Below are 14,915 nucleotides of genomic sequence, written 5' to 3'. Positions count from 1 at the left end.
TTCCAGCATGCCGGGACAGTGGCGGTGGAGAGAGAGAGGTTGACAATATGTGTTACCTCTTGGCCGACTGTATTAGCCAGGCCCGCAAGGACTCTGGCTAGGGTCGGCGGGGGATCCTGATTGTAAAGTAGCAAGAATTTTAACAACCTCTGTTGTGTCCACTGGAGTGAAGAGGGCAAACTGGTCCATAGAGATGGGCATAGTGGGGGAAGGAATAATCATTGAAGCTGGAAAATTGTTACATAGAGTGAGCAAGTCATCTTGGATTTTTGCAATTTTGTCCACAAAAAACACAGAGAGTTCTTCACACCATTTTTCCGAAGAGGCTAAAAGAGGTTGAGCGGCACAGGGGGAGACAAAGCTTTTAACGATAGCAAAGATTTCCCTGCTGTTGTTGTTGGCCTTGGTTATGCGCCCGTCGTAGTATAAACTTTTTGCTGATTTAATTGCTGCGTAGTATCTCTTTTGAGCCGTTCTTAGTTCTTTCTTGGCTTCAGGGAGATAGGCTTGTCTCCAACGTCTTTCAAGTTTTTTACAGCCTAATTTAAGTTCGCGGAGAGTATTAGAGAACCATTATCAAACAAAACCCTCTTGTGTGTGATCATACCAAATTATTTATAAGAGACACTTTATATATTATACCTGGAGCAAGGTTAAACTTCCCATCCTTTTACTTAATTGAAGAATTGAAAATGTAACTCTTGGATGCTTACTGTCCAAAATTAATTTGAGAAAGTGGGAATCTATTTCTGGAAAATATGCTCAACTAATCTTGATTTGGACATTAGCAAATAAAAATAAGAATAGTGGCAGGATTGACATATCAATAAAGGGAACAACGTCTATAAATGATAACGGTAATGATGACCATTGAAGAAGTAAACCTATTGATTGCCACAGAGCATATCACCTTGAAGTTGATAATAAATGTAGCTATTGCATCCTTATCTAAATTTAGATGCATCATTAAAAATAGCCTAGGAAAATCAAGCTTTGCAAGAATCAAAAATAGGGGCACCCAATTAAATCATTTCAATGCGTTTTCAGCATCAGCCATTGCAATCTCCGCTTTCACTTTATTAATTGATCAAAACTCAATTGCCTGGACTAAAAACCTTGCGCTTGCAACATTATATCTTCTCAGTGGTAAAAAAAAACATTCTCGTCTTTATTAATACTATACAATACATTTTGAGGTGGCTTATCCTTTTTCATAAAGCTTCCAACTGTGGCTTCTATGAAGGAAGACTGTATTGGGATTCCCAATTAAAATTTATTGAAGAGTTCTGTTAAAAAAGGTAATAATTCTGAAAGGAGCGGCTCATATACTTCTGTTGGAATGCTGTCCCTTCTACATGCTTTTACACTGGTCAATGACATGAGCAACATCTCTACCCCTTTATTATTATTTCGTTATTGGACTTTTTTATGGCCTTTGGCAAGTTCAGATAGACCAATAGAACTAAGAAATTGCTCCCCTTTTATAACAATGTAGCTGTACAATTTTTTTATAATGTTGAAGAAAAGCTTGATTGATATCTTTGTGCTAGGTGACCTCTTCACTTTTCTTGGCGTTGACTATCGTGTGTATGGAGCTCTTGCTGACTCTTCTTTTGGAAGACTATGCAAGGAGTTTACCTATCTGCTGACAATCCTCATATATTTTTTGTTGAAAGGTGTTTTGGTTGCATATTTCTACTGCCATAAAAAGGTACCTATTGTTCTGAATTACTCAAGACAGAAATGTTTCATATTCTGTTGTGCTTCACTCACTAAGCTGTTTCACTGCAGACTCGACCATCTTATGTAATTCCTGAATTTTCCTCAAGTGGAATTTACGTGCCTTTAACTCATAAGCAGAGTGGAATTTACGTGCCTTTAACTCATAAGCACTTAGCCACCACACTAAAATTGTCACTTGCCTTAAATGCTTCCCACACTGAACAAACTTGTGCTGAATTAATATTGGTTTGAAAATAAATCACTAATTAATAATCTCAATTCTTGTGTAGAAGTCTGATCTGCCAGAAATGGCTTATCAAATTGCCATCTACGAGAAGATCTAGTATAAAAAAAATGTCAAGTTCTAGCTAAAATATTGAGTGGTCTCAAGAGGAATTAGGCCAAATACAAGCTGCCCCTCTTCTCCAAATGTGAGATATAGAAAACAATATTTTATTGACACAGTATTAAATTGCTGCGGAAATCATAAATATTGTAAAATACCTGAATGATCTAATCGCTATGGGTCAATCAAGGCATAGTCTTTGCACCCGTAATATTGCAATTTTATGTTTTAATTGCCTCTTCTCCTTTTTTGAACTGTCTAGCTTTAAATTTTGTATAAAAAGTTATCGGCCCACGGCATTCATAGTAGCCTCTGTCTCATACTCTGCCCACAATAATTGAGAAAATGTAAATGGAACCCTCTTACTGAGGTTTTAACCCAGATCTACCAGCCCCTTTCATCTCCCATGATTTTGTCTATTTGCCAATTAATAATGGAAGCAAGATAAATCACCACTACCCTCACTTCTACCTCCAAAAAGACAAAATAAGCATGAGAAAAATACCTACAAATCTTAAATTTTGTATTTCTTCATTTTAAATGAGTTTCCTGTAAAAAAAAGCACATTAAATTTAAAAGAAGTCAACCAGTTCTCAATCGAGCCATATTTCCCCATATTCAATACACCATTTACATTGCACTATGTTAATTATTTGCTCCATCCATTAAAGTAATCACAAAAGTTTCTGAAGATACTAATTCAAAAGCAGAGTAGAGAGATAGAGAGTGTACATTTTTTGCACCTGCTGCAAACAATTCTTATTTTGACATTGCTCTACCATATTGTGAAAAAGAAATATAAAAAAAGGAGGAGTAAAGGAAAGGAATTGCAATCACCAAACTACACTCATCTATATCATATGCCCTGCCCTTTTTTTCATGCCAGCTGTGTCTCGGGTGGGGTGGGCTACTTGCCTCCCTGATCCTACTGAGGGCTCAAGGAGGTCGGGCACATTCACGCCCTGGGTTACCTCCGTCACACAGTGCGCACGGATTACAAGTAAGGGGGGTCATTTTCCTAGGGATTACTAGGGAGAGGGTCAGTCAGACCTCCATGACCTCTGCCAATTCTGAGACATGGGAAGGCAGGACCCGGGGCCCAGGTCCACACCTGCCTCTCAGCCATTCCTGATGGGTCTTTCCTCTGAGCCTGCTCGCACCAGGAGCAGGCAGGGATGCAAAGCCAGCATCCCCCGCACAGGGCGCCCTGCCAGGGGAGGCCCCGGCCATACTTCAATTGATTGGGCACACTCGGTCCGTTTAGAGATGGACTGCTTCGCCAGCCCCGGCTGTTGTTTCAAGCAGAGCTTCCACCCAGCATGGACTGCCTGACTTGAGGGCCTGCTGCCTGGTGGGAGGCCCTTCACCCCACCCAGCAGAGCAACGGCCGAGTGGCCCCGGCAGCTCGTGCCCCCCAGTGGTCCGACCTGAGTGGAAGGGGTTGGGTGGTGCCAGGCCCTCGGATGCTGATGCGCTGCAGGTCCATAGGACTCGCTCGCCAGGCCGTCACCCCTCTCTGTCCAGCGCATTTCCGCAGCAGCTCGGAACTACCGTTCTGAGGGGTGCCGCCGCCAGGTATAGACACCCTTTGCTTCTCACTCAGGCTGCGCTTTGGCCCACCTCTCCCTTCCGGGGTAGACGGCTGGGCCCACCGGTGCGCGTACGACTGAACCTCTCCACCCCTCGTCCCCTCGTCCCTGTGACAGCGACAATACATTCAGATGTCTGCCCTATTCACTTTTGATAGCACTTTCTGTGCCAACCATGGTGACAATGGGTAATGGGGAATCAGGGTTCGATTCTGGAGAGGGATCCTGAGAAACAGCTACCACATCCAAGGAAGGCAGCAGGCGCGCAATTTACCCACTCCCGACTCGGGGATGTAGTGACAAAAACTAACAATCCAAGGTCCTGTAATTGGAATGAGTATACTTTAAATCATTTAACGAGGATTCAGTTTGGTGCCAGCAGCCACAATAATTCCAACTCCAGTAGCGTATATTAAAGTTACTGCAGTTAAAAAGCTCATAGTTGGATCTTGGGATCGAGCTGGGGGTCCGCTGTGAGGCGAGCTACCGTCTGTCCCAGCCACTCCCTCTCAGCGCCCCTTGATGCTCTTGAGTGTCTTGGGGGTCCGAAGCGTTTACTTTGAAGAAACTGGAGTGTTCACAGTAGAGCGGTCACCTGCATACTTCAGCTAGGAATAATGGAATAGGACTTTGGTTCTATTTTGTTGGTTTTCGGAACTGGGGCCATGATTAGGAGGGACGGCTGTGGGCATTCGTATTGTGCCGCTAGAGGTGAAATTCTTGGACCCGCGCAACACAAACCAAAGCGAAAGAATTTGCCAAGAATGTTTTCATGAATCAAGAATGAAAGTTGGAGGTTTAAAGATGATCAGATACCATTGTAGTTCTGACTATAAACAATGCCAACTAGCGAACCGGCGGTGTTATTCCCATGACCCGCTGAGCAGCTTCCAGTAAACCAAAGTCTTAGGGTTCCAGGGGGAGTATTTTTGCAAAGATGAAACTTAAAGGAATCGACGGAAGGGTACTACGAGGAGTGGAGCCTTTGGCTTAATTTGACTCAACACTGGAAACCTCACCCGGACACGGAATGACAGATTGATTCTGTGGGTGGTGGTGCATGGCCGTTCTTAGTTGGTGGAGCAATTTGTCTGGTTAATTCTGATAACATATGAGACTCCTCCGTGCTAAATAGTTGCGTGACCCCCAGCAGTCGCGCGTCCAACTTCTTAAAGGGACAAGTGACGTTCAGCCACACAAGATCGAGCAATAACAGGATGTGATGCCCTTAGATCTCTGGGCCTGCACGCGCGCTACACTGAACGGATCAGCGTGGGTCTACCCTTCGCCGACAGGTGAGGGTAACCCGCTGAACCCCATTCGTGATAGGAATTGGAGATTGCAATTATTTCCCATGAACAAGGAATTCCCAGTAAGTTCAGGTCATAAGCTTGCATTGATTAAGTCCCTGACTTTTTTTCACACCACCCTTTGCTACTACAGATTGAATAGTTTAGTGAGGTTCTCGGATCGGCCCCGCTGTGGTCGGCAACGGCCCTGGTGGAGCACCGAGAAGATGATCAAACTTGATTAGCTAGAGGATGTAAAAGTCATAACAAGATTTCCATAGGTGAACCTGCAGAAGGATCATTAATGGCGGCGCGCCCCGAGCGACCAACGGCCCCAGACCATAGCCCTCGGCTGCCTCCTGAAAGCACACCGTAGGCACAGGGCCCAGCCCTGCCCTGCCCCGCCCAGCCAGCGGAGAGGTCTGTGACTGCATGGGGCACTTGGGTGAGGACCAGGTCTTCGGCGGGCCTCTTCTACCTAGGAGGACCTGACTGACGCCTGAGGGACTGGGGATGGGTAGGCGGCCCCGTCCCCTGTCCTTCTCCGGGAGGGGCACAGTGGTAGGCCCTCCCGTGAAGGAACCCACGCTCACCCGGCACGATCCCCGGGTCCTGCCGCTGCCTCAGCTCTTGCTCCCCGAGTCCTCGCCCAACCGGACTTCGGCTGACTAAGGAGCCGTCCTTCTCGCCCAGCAGAGTGGCCTGGAAGAGAAGGAGCCAAGGGCCTGCGAGGTGTCCCCGGCTCCTCTTGGTAAGAGGTGTGCGGGATGTGGAGCCGCCTGGCTCTACCCTTCCGGTGCCTCTGACCTGGGCATTAGTGGAGTGGGCTACTCACCAGCCGACAAGCACGGCTCGGGCCGCCCGGCAATGGACGGCTGATGTCCAGGTGGGGTGACCCTCCCTCACGACCCTCCCTGACGTGATGTGATTTCTGCTGAGTGCTTGGAATTTCAAAGTGTAGAAATTCAATGAAGCGAGGGTAAAGGCGGGAGTAACTATGACTCTCCTAATCTATTCTCACTTGTAGTGGCCTTTACCTCCAAGTGGTCCCGCCGGCAACTGCATCTATAGTGCTAGACTATGCATAGAGAAGTCTGTAGAGACAGGCAAAAAAAAGTTCTATCATGACAGCGAGCATGATAGTGAGAAATGGAGAAGCAAGCTAACACAATTCCAGATGGGGTAGTTCCTGGAGATTAAAAAGCCCCATTAAGATAGCGTAAGGAGGTGCTATCTTTTCCAAAAATCATTAACCTCCTCCCCGAATTTGACAAACCAGAACCCGCTTCAAACAATGCAACAAGCAATGATTCAGATCACGATGTAGGCCATAGTTCACCCTCCATAGCAGAAGAAGACACAACAGTAGGCCTCAGGGAATCCATCGAGTTTGGGCCTCTTCAGCTAAGAATGACATTGGTACAACCAAGTTCGAAAATCTTCCCGATGTGTACGAGGTCAGCAAATATTTAATAACAAAGAAAAGTGACTACACAAAACAAAGTCACTTATTGGAAATACTCAAATGAAAAGTATGAATGTGACTTGTGTGGAGACATATTGAGAACTTTTAAAGAACTGAGAAAACCTGTCTCCAACAAGCACAAATGCTTCTATTGCAACACGTATCGCTTAAAATGTGACAATGAAGCTGAATATCACAATATTGCATTTCATTATGCCAAATGTAAAGGAAGACCTCAAAAAAGAGAGCTGCCATTCCTGTGCAGCTTCTGTGACCTCAGATTTGGAGCAAAGACTGAAGTTTCACAACATGCTCAGAATGCGCATCCAAGAGCTGAAAATAAAGCTAGACTTGCAGCTTTATTAATTAATGTGCTAATGGTTCCACATTTTCACAATAAAAACAGAAAACAAATTGCAGAAAAAAGAAGAGATAAGAGTAACAAACCAGCAAAAGATGTACTGCAAGCATCAAATGTTTCTGAAAATGACTCTTGCGTTGAACCAGAGGTTACAGTGGAAGTAACAACAGAAAAGCGCAGAGACTTTATCAATCGCAAACATGCACAAAAGAACTTTGATGAGCTGGATGATAGAATCACAGAAGTCGGGAAGTACACCCAAAACAGGGAGCAACACGATGCTGCTATGGATCTGATGGATGAGATAGTGACTTATATCTCAGAAAACACAATTGATATAAGTCCTGTACCAGCAAATCGTAGTGAACCAGCAAGTGAACTCAATAATGAGCCTATGAACTAACAAAAAAAGACAAGAAAAACGGAAGGCTTAATCGGACAACAAGAAAAATTATGCAAAAGCAAAGGGCAGCTATAAAGAAGACCAGGCAATGTTTAAAAAAGATAAAAAGAAAATTGCCAGGATTATCACTGATGGGGCAGAAGATGCCACTTGCCAAATCAGTGATGATGAAATTTTCCAATACTACGAAAGCATAATTGAAAAAGAAAACAAGAAAACCCCTACATTCATGCCGATTAATCGGATGCTGGATGAATGAGAAATTAGAAATTTATGTAAAGAAATCACAGTGCTCGAAATAACTAATGCCTTAGATGACTCTGATTTAAAGAAAGCATTGGGGCCTGATAACATTGGTCTGAATGACTTGAATAAAGTGCATAGCAGGCAACCTAGACTGCTGCCCAGAATTTTATCGTCTTGGTTATCGATGAGAAGAGTACCAGAAAGTATCAAAAAGAACCGGTCAATATTGATACCCAAGAATGTACAGATCAGTGAACTTAAAAAAATCAGTCATTTGCTTCCAATTACCATCAGCACTGCATTCATGAAGTTATTCACAAAAATACTAACTAAAAGACTCTCATTTTTTGTTGAATTGAATACAAGACAAAAAGACTTTATGAAGGTGAGAGGTTATCTTGAGAATCTGACTCTTCTGCAAAACAACATAAAAGGAGCACAAAAAACAGTCACTCATTACCAGTAGTGTTCATAGATATCTCAAAAGCCTTCGTCATGGTCACATTATACAGAGTCTCTCAAGGCACAGAGTTCTATCATACATCGGAGACATAATAAAAGACATACACTGACTCAACAACATTTTTCAAGGGAAAGAACAACAAAACAACTCCTGAAATAACAATGAAATCTGGGGTTAAACAATGTGACTCTTTATCCCCACTGCTATTTACCATTGCCATGGATCCTCTGATCTGTGATCTTCATAAAAACAGTAAGGGCTTCATATTCGGATCAGATGGGCTTATTGAGCAAATCACCTCTCTTGCCTTTTCTGATGACATTGCAGTAATCAGCAGCACCTGGTAAGGAATGAGTACAAATCTGAAAATCATTGAAACGTTCAGTAAAACAACAGGATTAAAACCTAATGTCAAAAAGACACATGGATTTTATATCCGTTACTATAAAGTTAAAATCCTGATTAACAACTGTAAACCATGGCAGTTTGAAAAAGAAAATATTGAAATCATTCATACAGAAGAAATTGAGAGATACCTCGGATTGAACTTTGATCCACACACTGGCCATACAAGCAACAACAAAATCAATGAGGTTCTTGTTAATTGGACTCAAAAACTTGATAATCTACCACTTAAGCCTACGCAGAAAGTATACATTTTGCGTTAGTACTTGGTCCCTAAACTGTTGTTTAAATTGGAAATGACAGGAGGATTTGAAGCTAAAACTTTAAATGTTCTGGATCAAACAATAAAAAAGTATGTCAAACATTTTCTACACCTTCCTGCATACACATGTGATGGTCTCCTATATTAGAAAAAATCATTTGGGGGCCTCAGTGTACCAAAAATATGTACAGCAATTGGTCTAAATAAAGTCAATAGTTTATTGTATCCCAGGGCAGCTCCAGACCTGTACATAGCTATTCATTCTTGTATGCAGGAGAAGTAATAAATGATAACATTGATAACATTATCAAAATGCACAAACTCAACATTTTAGACCGTTGGTTTCTGATTTATGATTTGAATTTGTTAGCAACATATGATTGGAAGAAAGAAAAATTTGAGAAATGGACCAATCTCCCTGTCCAAGGAGATGGTATAAAATACGTAGCAAATAATCAAACCTCAAACTTCTGGATCAGCAAGCATAACAAAATGAAAGAATATCAGTACATAGCTGTGCTGATGTTTAGAGCAAATGTTTTATATACTAGAGAAACCATCACAAGAGGAAGAAATCATACATTTGCTACATGTAGGTACTGTAAAGGTGTTTGCGAAACAATTTCTCATATTTCAGCTGCATGTCCTAAAACAAAGGACATTAGGATACAAAGAAATAATAAAATTCTGGAATTGCTCATTGATAGAGCAAAAAGGTGTGGTTGAATAGCATATAGGGAACGTCATGTCAATAATAATCAAGGTGAACTACGAAAACCAGATGTAGTGTTTACCAAAAATGGTACAGTTGTAGTCATTGATGTTTCAATTCGTTATGAAAATTCACAGAATTCCCTTTAATTCGTGTTTGAGAGTAAAGTTAAATACTATCAGGATCTGTCACAGCAAATCAAAGATCTCACCAAATGTAACACTGTATAATATCATGGCTTTATTGTTGGATGTCGTGGTATTTGGCCTCAATGTATTGATGTTGTTCTTGCTGATCTAAGTCATTCCCATTCAAGAAAAATGTTTGCCTGGCTACTTTAATGGGCTCTCTTAAACTGGGCCAAGTATTCATGGACAATTAAATATCAAGTTTCTACTGAGATGTTCACTTTCTTACAGCACACATGTCACCCTTGTAAAGCATATTATTTTAAACTGTTAATCCTTCAATATTTAAATGTGGGTATACAGTTACATATTAGTTTATAGTTGACTCCAATTTTTAGTATGGATGTGAATTTTATAGATGTGAATTTTTAGAATTTTATAGATGTGCATTTTCTAGTTAGATGTGCAATTTGTAGATGTGTATTTTTATAGATGTGTGCTTATAGCAATTTAGATACAAGTGTGTACATCATAATTATTGAAATTTCTTGAATGATGAATAGGTCTCAAATAATTACATACACATAATTACCACATACTGATTGTTGATGTCCTGCTAATCATACTTTAATTTCTTTAGGACTGTTCGTAGACAATCTTAAATTGTTGGAATAGTACTGCAGGGGGTTCTATCTATGGCCTATACGTGATCCCAGTTCCAGTGAGGACAGCGTTCAATGGGGCTGTACTGCGGAGCAAAAGAATACTGTATTGTTGGAAGCAAAACCGATTTGACGCTGATGGGCAGCATAATAACCCAGAATGAGCGACGGCAAGGTGGTACAGGAATCGGCCAAATGCCTCATCATCTAATTGGTGACTCGCATGAATGGATGAACGAGATTTCCACTATCCCGACCTGCCATCTAGCAAAACCATAGCCAAGGGAACGGGCTTGGCCGAATCAGCTGGGTAAGAAGGCCATGTTCAGATTGAATCTAGTCTGGCGCTGTGAAGAGATATGATAGGTGTAGCATAGTGGGAAGTCTGAGAGGTGTAGGCTGAGTGGGAAGCCCTCGGGCCACCGGTGAAATATTACTACCCTTAAAAAAAATCCCAGTGAGGCCAGGCAAGCCCTATGGGGCTCTTGCGTCTGGCTCCAAGGGCACGGCACCCGCTGAGCGCGATCCGCTCTGGGGACAGTGGCAGGTGGGGAGTTTGACTGGGGCAATACACCTGTCAAATATTAACGCAAGTGTCCTAAGGCAAGCACAGGGAGGACAGAAACCTGCTGCGGAGCAGAAGAGAAAAACCTTGCTTGATCTCGATTTCCAGTATGAATACAGATCATGAAAGTGGGGCCTCCTGATCCTCCTGACTTTTTGGGTTTCAAGCAAGAGGTATCAGATAAGTTGCCACAGGGATCATTGGCTTGTGACAGCCAAGCGTTCATAGCGACGTTAGTTTTTGATCCTTCAATGTCGGCTCTTCCTATCATTGTGAAGCAAAATTCACCAAGAGTTGGATTGTTCACTCACTAACAGGAAACGTGAGTTGGGTTTAGACAGTCATGAGACAGGTTAGCTTTACCCTACTGATGATGTGTTGTTGCAATAGTAATCCTGCTCAGTACAAGAGGAACCACAGGTTCAGACATTTGGTGTATGTGCTTGGCTGAGTAGCCAATGGGGCGAAGCTACCATCTGTGGGATTATGACTGAATGCCTCTAAGTCAGAATCCCCCCTAAACCCTAACGCTTGGGGACAAGAGTGCAGACAGAAGGGGGCTGCCTCCAACGCCCATATTGCACCGCATGTTCATGGGGCAGCTGGTGCTAAATCATTTGTAAACTATCTGAATCTGGTTCGGGTTTCGTAAGAAGCAGAGCAGCTACCTCGCTGGGACCTATTGAAATTCCTCCTCTGAACCAAGCTTTTGTCTTTCCGTGTGTGAGCGCCCTCCTCCACCACACCCAGGGGTGGGTCCCTCGGCTGCTGGGACGGTGGGAGAGATGCGGATGGGGCAGCGCATGCCTGTGGGAGGCTGCCTCCATCATGTGCCTTCCAGCACAGGGACTCCCTTTCCATGCCTGCCCCACCGAGGTGCGGGGATAGGGGCTACCATCCCTTGTGGGTCAGCAGGGTGACCAGATGGCCTGGGCCAGCTGGGGCCCCCCTTTCCCACTACTCCCACGCAAGTCAATCAGGGAGGTGAGCAGCCCTAGGGAAGGACCCTCCTGAGCAGCAGCCTTGAAGCGCCTGGCCACCATTGCCATCTTCAAACTGCAAGGGCGACTAAGTATGGCTATCTCTAGGCGCTGGGTCACCCCGGGTCATCTGGACACCTGGCTGCGTGACCAGATGGCTCTACGGGCTAGGTGACCTGATAACCTGCAGGACGGACAACCAGATGGCCCTGCGGGCCGGGTGACCAGAAGGCCCTGTGGGCTGGTGAACCAGATGGCCCTGTGGGCCAGGTGACCCAATGGCCGGACTTCCGGCCGGCCGCGCTCCCTCCAACTTTTGTCCTTCCCCAGGTTTCTGTAAGCCCCCACTCCGTGGAGGTTAATAGTCAAAGAAAATGGACTCCCCAGGCAGGCCGGCGGGGAGAGGACGTGGCCTGGGCTTAACCCTCCTTGGTTCCTGCCCCTCAGGCTCTGGGAAAGTGGAAGGCACACCCACGCGAGTCATCGTCCTGACGCCCAAGGTTCTGGGTGTGAGAGGTGACAGTCAGTAGCCAGGGCAGAGTGGCTGCAGAGCGGGGAGGACTGCCTAGCTCCCAACTGTCTCCGGGGCATGGAGCGGCAGGAGGCCAGCCCTGCATGAAAGGGAGGCAGAGCCAGAGCTGGAGCCCCTGGAGAGCTTGGAGAAACCCTTAGCAGGGTACGCCTGGGCCCGGTCTGGGATGGCAGCGAATTGTGAATGTCCTGTGCCGCTATGGGTGGTCCACCTGGGACCAGGGAGGTTCTCCCCATCCTGGCTAGGGTTCAGAAGCTTGGACCGGGCCCGGGGCTTGAGCTTCATCCAGCAGCCCCAGAGTGTGGGAGCCCCCATCCTGAAAGCCAGCCGGGGGTCCGGGCACTGGGGACAGTGATCCCATTGGGAGCCGGGGGAGCAAAATAACGATGGATTAAACCCAGATCCGTGACTGGGGGTGAATGTTTTGCCATTTTAAATATTCCGTCCATCATCTTGTGTGTTTTGCTGTTCACCCTATGTGGGAAGGGTATGCCCAGACTTGGGTCCCGTGCTCACTAAGCCACTGGAGTCAAGCTGTCGTGGCTGAAGACGACTGATAGCCAGAAACCGGTCCTAGGATGCTTGATTCTGGTGCAGGGAAGAAATAGCTTGGCAGTTCGGGCTGTACTGTTCCCATGAGGCACAGGGACAAGACTGATTTACATATGACCATGTCTGAACTGCGGTGGCTTGGTGAGCAAAATAATGATGGAATAAACCAAGATCTGTGACTGGGGGTGAATGTTTTGCCATTGTGCAACATTACGTCCATCATCTTGTGTGTTTTGCTGTTCATCCTATGTGGGAAGGGTATGCCCAGATGTGGGTCCCGTGCTTACTAAGACACTGGAGTCAAGCTATCCTGGCTGAAGATGGCTGATAGCCAGAAACCGGTCCTAGGATGCTTGATTCCGGTCCAGGAAAGACATGGCTTGGCAGGAGGGGCTGAACTGTTCCCATGAGGCACAGGGTCAAGACTGATTTGCATATGGCCATGTCTGAACTGGGGTGGCGTGGTGAGCAAAAAAACAATGGATTAAACCCAGATCTGTGACTGGGGGTGAATGTTTTGCCATCGTGCAACATTCCGTCCATCATCTTGTGTGTTTTGGGGTTCAGAAGCTGGCACCAGGCCCCGGGCTTGAGCTCCGTCCGGTGGGCATCGGGGTCCGGGAGAACCCGTGTGCTCCAAGCCATCTGGGGGTCCAAGCGCAGGGAACTGGGCTCCATCGGGGCCAGGGCAGGCTCACCCAACCTGGTTAGGCTCAGAAGCAGGGACCGGGCCAGGGGGTGGGGTGGCTGGCTATCTTCGCTCCGGTGGCGGAGCAGAGTTCTCTGCCCACCCCTAATTTCGCCATTGGAATGGAGCCGCAGCCCTACAGACTTAGACAAGCCATGCATGGATAGGGATACAGGTTGACAATACAGAGCATATAGTGTCTCTATACACAGCGATACCATAATATGCTTACGACAACCAGATATTTCAGGCCATGTATTGCTTAACATAATGAGAGGATTCTAGAAACACTCAGGTTTTTGGGTAAATAATGCTAAGTCAGCCCTGTTCCCGTTGGGACTCTTGAAAACGGTCCCTGTGAATGGACACCCTCCAGAGAGTTTAACCTGGAAGGAGTATAACGTTAAGTACCTGGGAATACCGATCGCGAATGCGGAACAGCGATTATTTGACTTGATTATGGGATGAGTGCTTCATAATCTCCAACCCTCAATTACATTTTGGAATACTCTTAAGCTGTCTCTGATGGGCAAAATTGCACTAATTGAGATGGTGGTTCCGTCTAGGTGTTTGTATGTCTTCCAGGGGGCCATGTACAAGATTCCACAGGAAGTATTTCAGGGACTTGACTCCTTTATGGTGGAGCTCCTTTGGGACGGTAAGCAGTGTAGGGTAGGCCTCACAACACTTCAGATGGAATGTGATAATGGAGAGATGGAGGTCCTAGATATGGAGCTATATTATTTGTCAGCCCAACTGCAGCATGCAGTGCATTGGCTAGATGGCAAACTGAAATGGGAGAGATCCATATTAGAGGGCACACATGATGAACATCTGCTTGCAGCACTGGTATTGCATGGCCAGGATATCCCAGATCACTTTCCACACTTGATCCGACTCATGGGTAAGCTTTGAGACAGAACAGTAAAATGAATAATCCGCAGTGCCCCATACACCCCTGACTTGGACATCTGGATTTTATGCCCATTTGCCTAAATAGTTGACTTTATAGCAGTTGATGAATGGCAGTCAGGTGGAGGCATAATGTTGCTGGACCTCGAGCCAGAGGAATGCTTTGTCGCTGTGCAGGAGGCGATGGAATCTTTTGATATGGGAGGGGGGCCATGTTTACAGTACGCAAAAATTGCTGCCAGAGCGCATAAAATATTGCTGACTTTCCCTGACGCACCCGACTCTACACATACACTATTGGCTGTACTATCTATGGCGGGAGGACACTGACGCATTACACACCTATAAGGGCACTACACGTAGACCGGAGACTACCACAACTTCGCACAGAGGAGGCCTAGCAGAAAGTCAGTGATGACCAATAACTCTCAAAGACTGGTTACAAATTCATGCTGTGGTCCATAACGTGTCAATCTGATTTAAGCAGATCCAGTATAATATTGTGCACATGGTATATCTGCTCCCTGAGAGACTGCACGTCATATACCCAGCTAGAGAGCAGCACTGTACCCGCTGTGTTGCGGTAGCAGCTGACATTCTGCATATGTTGTAACACTGCACTATTATTACACC

The 14,915-nt window shown here is 45.4% G+C and overlaps 1 pseudogene; it reads left to right on the top strand.

Annotated features, from left to right (window-relative positions):
- Positions 1–10,352: 10,352 nt before the first annotated feature.
- Positions 10,353–11,328, top strand: LOC147668203 (28S ribosomal RNA; annotated as a pseudogene; the record flags this gene model as incomplete).
- Between the last annotated feature and the right edge of the window lie 3,587 nt (positions 11,329–14,915).

The sequence above is a fragment of the Lissotriton vulgaris genome, unplaced genomic scaffold, assembly GCF_964263255.1.
Source record: "Lissotriton vulgaris unplaced genomic scaffold, aLisVul1.2 SCAFFOLD_2233, whole genome shotgun sequence".
Taxonomy (NCBI): domain Eukaryota; kingdom Metazoa; phylum Chordata; class Amphibia; order Caudata; family Salamandridae; genus Lissotriton; species Lissotriton vulgaris.
Note: the sequence above shows the minus strand (reverse complement) of the source record. Positions and strands in the feature narration are given on the sequence as shown.